This window comes from Podarcis bocagei (genome assembly GCF_964188305.1).
Source record: "Podarcis bocagei genome assembly, chromosome: 8".
Classification (NCBI taxonomy): domain Eukaryota; kingdom Metazoa; phylum Chordata; class Lepidosauria; order Squamata; family Lacertidae; genus Podarcis; species Podarcis bocagei.
The window spans coordinates 20,736,797-20,743,598 of NC_138133.1; positions in this window are offsets into that span (position 1 = coordinate 20,736,797).

Genomic DNA, 6,802 nt, shown 5'->3' on the forward strand with positions numbered 1-6,802 from the left:
AGTCTGGCTACCAAATTCTACTGCCTTTCTGAACTGTCTTCAAAGGGTAAATCCTAGTGAAGACAGTACAAGCCTAGTGAAGATCCTAGTGAATCCTAGTGAAGTAAATCCTAGTGAAGACAGTACAAGCTTAGGACAGGGAATACCTGGGTTCAACCCTATACTCAGCCATGAATCTCATTGTGTGACCTTAAACCTGTCTCTCAACCTAAGCTTTACTGATCACCAAAGAGAAAAATGTTCACTAAAGCTTTGAAATCCACCAGTCCATCAGAGATAATACCAACTTTTGTACTACATGCAAGACTCCTTATTCCAATTAAAAGAGGGATGAACTGAGATGTGGAATGTGATGTAAATTCCAAGCAAGATCATCATTCCCTCCTTTAAATGTTTAATAAAGCGGTATCTAAAGTGAATTCAAGAGGTTGTTGTTCCCAGATAACCAGGTTCTTGACATAACATTTGTTTATTTGAGCTACATCACATTGAATCTGATATTCCTTAAAAAAAAAAAAAAAAAAGAATTCCAGGGCTCTTGCATATTTTAATTTCTCTTTTCTTCCCAATCATGTCCTTATGAAAATTAATCAGCATTTTACTATGAATTTCGCTAATACTATACATAATTTTGTATCCATTTTTTGCTTAGTGTGCTCATTTTGCAAAGCAGTTTTCAAATATATTAAATGTATGCAGCTATTTTCACCAATGTATGCATTTTGATATGCACTTTACACAAGTATATGCATTTTTGTCCTCATTGCTTGGTTGGAGAACTGCATTACAAAATTCAGATAAGTCTGAATTTTGATGGCTGCCTGTGTTTCATTTCACATATTGCTTTGGAAAGTTAGGTTTGCCTTTAAATGTGAACTGAATCAAATGTTTCTCCTACAACTAGGTGGACATCAAGATAAAATATGTATATAAATACATTGTGTTCATAAACATTTAAATATACCTTTAAAATATGTATTTAAATGTAGATACTATGTCAAGTGATATTTTTTTTAAAAAAATGCAGACTATACAATTGAGTTACGCTATAGAATAGACTTACAGATGAAAACATATGAAATTGACATGGGCCAGAAAGAGATTGACTCATCCATCTCTACTTTAATTGTCCTGTGCACAGAGCCTTTGAAAGTTCTGAGTTTTGCAGAGAAAAGGAACTGTTTAAATACAAAATATTATTTAATGACGATTATGTATTATTGCTGAACACACTCCCCCCCTTATTTTTCTAGCTCTTTAGCAAATTGCATAGTGTGTTTTTGTTTTTTCGGCGTGAAGAGAACATTGAAGGAAAAAAGATGAATTACCTTTTAGTATTTCTATCTGAATCATTGATTGCTTCGTTACCTAAAAATAGAGGCATGATTATCGTGCATAATAAGTGCAGTAGCTAGCTGTGCACCGACAGGATAATAACTGCTCTGACAAGAGAAAATAAAATACTTTAGAGTATTTACATGTTCTCTTGCTTTCATAAATGGTTTTTAAAGCATTACTGAAGGCTACAGGGGGCTTATTAATCTCCTAGAAGAATGGGGGGGAAATCCAAAAGCATTTTTCGAGTGTTAAAACTATGCCTAGTGCTTCAAAGACAATGACTTGTGAAACAGATGGAGAGTGTCAGAGAAGCAGGAAGAACTTTGCAAATCTGGGAATTTCAATGCTATCAGTTAGAAACATTTCAGTTTGCAATTATTTATAAGTGTATCTGTCTAAAAGTTTCAGTTTCCGTTGCCACACTACTTTAGGTTAGTTCAATAGCTGTTGTGGATGTGGTGAAAAACCTTATGGCTGGATGGCATTAAAGATTTCTATAAAGGACAAACCAGCTCCTCCGTACAAATGTGAGGTGCCATTCCTGAAAAATTTACGGCAGAAAGAACTGACTTCTTAACCTTTGCAGAGATAACAGAGATATTAATTGATTATCAGTATTACTGTTTATACATTTTCTTAGGTGCTGCAGAAAGATGATAAATGATACAGCCTCTACCCTCATGCTTATAGTCAAACACATATCACAAAAGGAAAAATGCATGGGAGGGAGGAGAAAAACATGCAAATTCAGGTACGAACAATTTCCAGTTACTCAATGACAAGGCAGAATGGCCACAGTTCTGGAAAGAGGAAAAACCAACCATGTTTCTAGTTTCATACACAGAAATGCTAAACAAGGGGTTTGCAAGAGGTCTCCCATTCAAGCACTGTCCAGGTATGGTAAGACTGCTCTTGACATCATTGTCTTCATCAGTTTGGGGCTATGGTGAGCCTAGGGCTAATGCCGAGGTCCTCAGCATTGGTGGCTGTTGCTCATTGAGACTGGTAGGGTAAAAAGGCAGGAAGTGAAGACAGAGCCAATGACAGGCAGGGTCAGATCTGATTGACTGCAAGTAAGAAAGCCAGCAGGTGAGAGAGAAGAAGAAGAAGAAGAGTTTGGATTTGATATCCCGCCTTTCACTCCCTTTAAGGAGTCTCAAAGCGGCTCACATTCTCCTTTCCCTTCCTCCCCCACAACAAACACTCTGTGAGGTGAGTGGGGCTGAGAGACTTCACAGAAGTGTGACTCGCCCAAGGTCACCCAGCAGCTGTATGTGGAGGAGTGGAGACGCGAACCCGGTTCCCCAGATTACGAGACTACCGCTCTTAACCACTACACCACACTGGCTCTCCAGAGGAGGCTAAAGTTGGTAGGACACAGCCAGGAAACTGTCTTATTTAAACTGGTGACTGGGTGTGACCTCCAGGACCATATAACACTGGTCCTGAAAGACCTACATTGGCTCCCAGTACATTTCCAAGCACAATTCAAAGTATTGGTACTGACCTTTAAATAAAACCCTAAATGGCCTCGGCCCAGTATACCTGAAGGAACGTCTCCACCCCCATCCACAGCCCGGACACTGAGGTCCAACTCTGAGATCCTTCTGGCGGTTCCCTCCCTGTGAGAAAGTGAGGTTACATGGAACCAGGCAAAGGGCCTTTTCGGTAGTGGCGCCCACCCTGTTCAACACCCTCCCATCAGATGTCAAGGAAATAAACAACTACCTGGCTTTTAGAAGACATCTGAAGGCAGCCCTGTTTAGGGAAGTTTTTAATGTTTGGTGCTTTATTGTGTTTTTAATTTTCTGTTGGGAGCCACTCAGAGTGGCTGGGGAAACCCAGCCAGATGGGCATTGTATAAATAATAAGTTGTTGTTGTTGTTGTTGTTGTTGTTGTTAAACAAGCTTAGCAAGATGTTGAGAAAAGTTGCATGTGTCCCAGCCTATTCTACTGTGGCTTTAACTTTTTGTATATTTTAAATTATGGTTGTAAATTGTTTAGAAATTTTGGGATACAGATGAAATAGCTAAATTCAGAGGATACAGAGGCAGAAAGGCCAACACTAGCAGGACAGTCAGCTGTCCCTTTTTTGAAGCATACAGTTTCAGCCCCGCATGAAGGCACTGTGGTTTGCTGGTTCAGTGACACCGGGATTCAGACCCAAACTGATGGGGGGTCTATAAAACACAAAAGAGTGGTTTTGGAGAAAGGATCGAGTGAGTTCCTGCCTCACTGGCTTCTAATATCTCTCCTTTCCTTCAAGGGAAAGGAGCAGAGTCTTCCTTTCCTGTGTTACAGTCAAATGAGTGAGCAAGACAGGAAAGTGTGAACAGCTCGTAATTCAAAATGCTCCAGCCATCTGGTTGTTTGAATGAAGCCAGGAGGGGGAAACACTAAAATGAGATATTTTTAAGAAAATGAATGCTAATACTTTTTTAAAAATTCTGTTAATGTTCCATAGTAAGATATCTGGATTTCAGAGCCCTTTCTTCATACACCAATATATTTTCTGCCTACATAGGAAGGAGAACATTGAATGGTGCAGTACTGTGAGAATTCACTGCAGTCACTTAATTCTCTCTGTGGATTTGGTGGGTTTTTTTCAGCACTTGCTACAGTGATTATACAAAGTTATTATGTAGTCGTAATGCAAACAAGAAAAACATCATTTTCCATTCTTTTTTGGGGGTGGGGGTGGTAAGGAAACCTATATGCATTCAGTAGTAATTTCATTTCTATGCAACATTAAAAACTGTGCTGACAACAAAGTTCTTCTTTCTTTCTTTCTTTCTTTCTTTCTTTCTTTCTTTCTTTCTTTCTTTCTTTCTTATTAAGCTGGGTTGTGAAGGATGGAAGACCAGCACATAATTCTCTTACATTTTAATATTTTCTTAATAGAGACATGCTATGGGTGTTCTGTAATTTTAGCAGAAGTTCAAGCAAGTGCTCCAGAACTCAGTACAATGTTTAGAACAGGCATAGGCAAACTCCGGCCCTCCAGATGTTTGGTACTACAGTTCCCATCATCCCTAGCTAACAGGACCAGTGGTCAGAGATGATGGGAATTATAGTCCCAAACATCTGGAGGGCCGGAGTTTGCCTATGCCTGGTTTAGAGTAAAAGTCTGTTTCATGTTTGAATACTGGCTCAGCCTCCACACCTGCTTTGAAGACAGGGAGCGAAAGGTAAATCGTCATCATCACCACCACAGATTTGGTATCACTCATTCATGTCCTACTTAGCTGGACTACTGTGATCATAGGAGCCAACACTTAGGGGCTGGGTCCCTTCAGGTCCTTCCCCAACCCATAAGATGTTTGATGGCTCTGCCCTCCAAAGTTGATGACATTGATGCTCAAATTGTGTGAATGTGCTTTGACATGTAATTGATTTCACAGGGAGGGGCTTACTCCCCCCCCCACCAATATTTTATTCAGGTTGGCACCCCTGACTATGATGCTGTTGGTGTGGGCTCTCTTTAAAAACAGGTCATAAACTCCCAATGATGTGAAATGTAACTTCCAGAATATTACCTAGGGCCCAATGACTGGAGCAATACATCTTATAATCCATATTAGTCCCAGGCTCCATTTAATGTGCAAGGAACAGTCTTTAATTACTTAGGACCAGGTTCAGTTAATAACTATCTACTTCCATATGTAAAGGGACGCGGGTGGTGCTGTGGGTTAAACCACATAGCCTAGGGCTTGCCGATCAGAAGATTGGCGGTTCGAATCCTCACGACGGGGTGAGCTCCCATTGCTCAGTCCCAGCTCCTGCCAACCTAGCAGTTTGAAAGCACATCAAAGTGCAAGTAGATAAATAGGTACCACTCCGGCGGGAAGGTAGACGCCATTTCCGTGCACTGCTCTGGTTCGCCAGAAGCAGCTTAGTCATGCTGGCCACGTGTACACCGCCTCCCTCAGCCAATAAAGCGAGATGAGCACCGCAACCCCAGAGTTGGTCATGACTGGATCTAATGGTCAGGGGTCCCTTTACCCTTTATCTGTACTTCCATATGTGCTTGCCTGAGCACTGAGATCAAAATCATAGACCCATCCCAATGTCCATCCCAAAGTTTCAATAGATCAAGCAATCAGGTACAAGAGAGAAAGAGAGTGTGAGACTTGTTATTTATTGGACCAAAATCTTAGAACCATTTCCTATTTCATTTTCACTCCCTACTGATCCCCCCCCCAGCAAGTGTTTCGTGCTTAATAAGAGTCATATTAATATCTGCTTCTTTAAAATTATGGTTTTAGTCTTTCTGTCAGGAGTGCCATCTCTAGGGGGCCCTAGGGGCCCAAACACCCACAAAAAAATTGTTGTGGGTGCTCAGCACCCACATCGTAAGGCCTCCGATGCAACATTTGGTGCTTCATGAAGCTGTCCAAGGCCTTGAGAGACCTCGAAACCTGACTACCAGTGCCAACGGAAGTCAGGTTCTGAGGTCACGGGGCCCAAGATGTCACATTGCAACATGGCATCAGGGCATCACGTCGCACACACTAGGGCCCAAGTCAGTGCCCCTGGTTGCTGTTATAGTATCATGGCATTGTTTTTTACTTGCATGTTTATCACTGGTGTTATTGTAGTCTTCTAGGCCACTTTGAAAAGTGGGATATGTAAAAGTAGACCTATATGGCATGGGGGGAGCTTGAGGAAAGTTTGTGGCCAGTCAGGCTTCCTACATTCCACCAACATCTTTGAGCGCCATCAATCACCATTCTTTCATGAGGATTTATTTTACATTTCACCATATTGGGCGAAGCTTCTTGCGGCTATTCAACTGTGCAAGGCATTTCCCAAATGCCCCACAGGGAACATTGCTCATCCAGCATAAAAAATGGCTTCTTTAAGCTGCTCAGTTCTATGTATGCTTTAGAAACTACTTGAATTTATTGTTGCTCTGGTTTGATAACAGATAGTCAGAGGCAAGGAAGATGTTCAAATCCAGATTCTGTCTTAACAGCAGGACTGATAAGTAAACAAGAATAGATTGCACTTTTCCTCATGCATGTTACATGCATGCAAATCTATTTTTTAATAACACCCACATTTAATTGCTAATAAGCACACATGATAGAATGACAGATAAAGCTCCCTCAGTGTGTATTTTTTCCTCCATCTGGTGCATTCTTTTCCAAGTTTGCTTCATTTGGTTTTCAAATGTTAGCTAACAGCTGGTGTAAAGGTTTTCCTGTTTGCTACTGAGCATGCACACAGTTCATATAATTTTAAATATTCTCTGTAACATTTAGCTTATAGGCCTTTTCCTTTCTATCCAGGCTCATGGTGCTTTCTGAAACAGCATTATTATTATTATTATTATTATTATTATTATTATTATTATTATTATCCAATCTGTGTCCAGAAATTGTTATTCTCTTTCCACTAATTTTTAAGGGAGCACATCAGTGAGAATTGCTGCTACACCATCATGGACAATTATTATTTTTT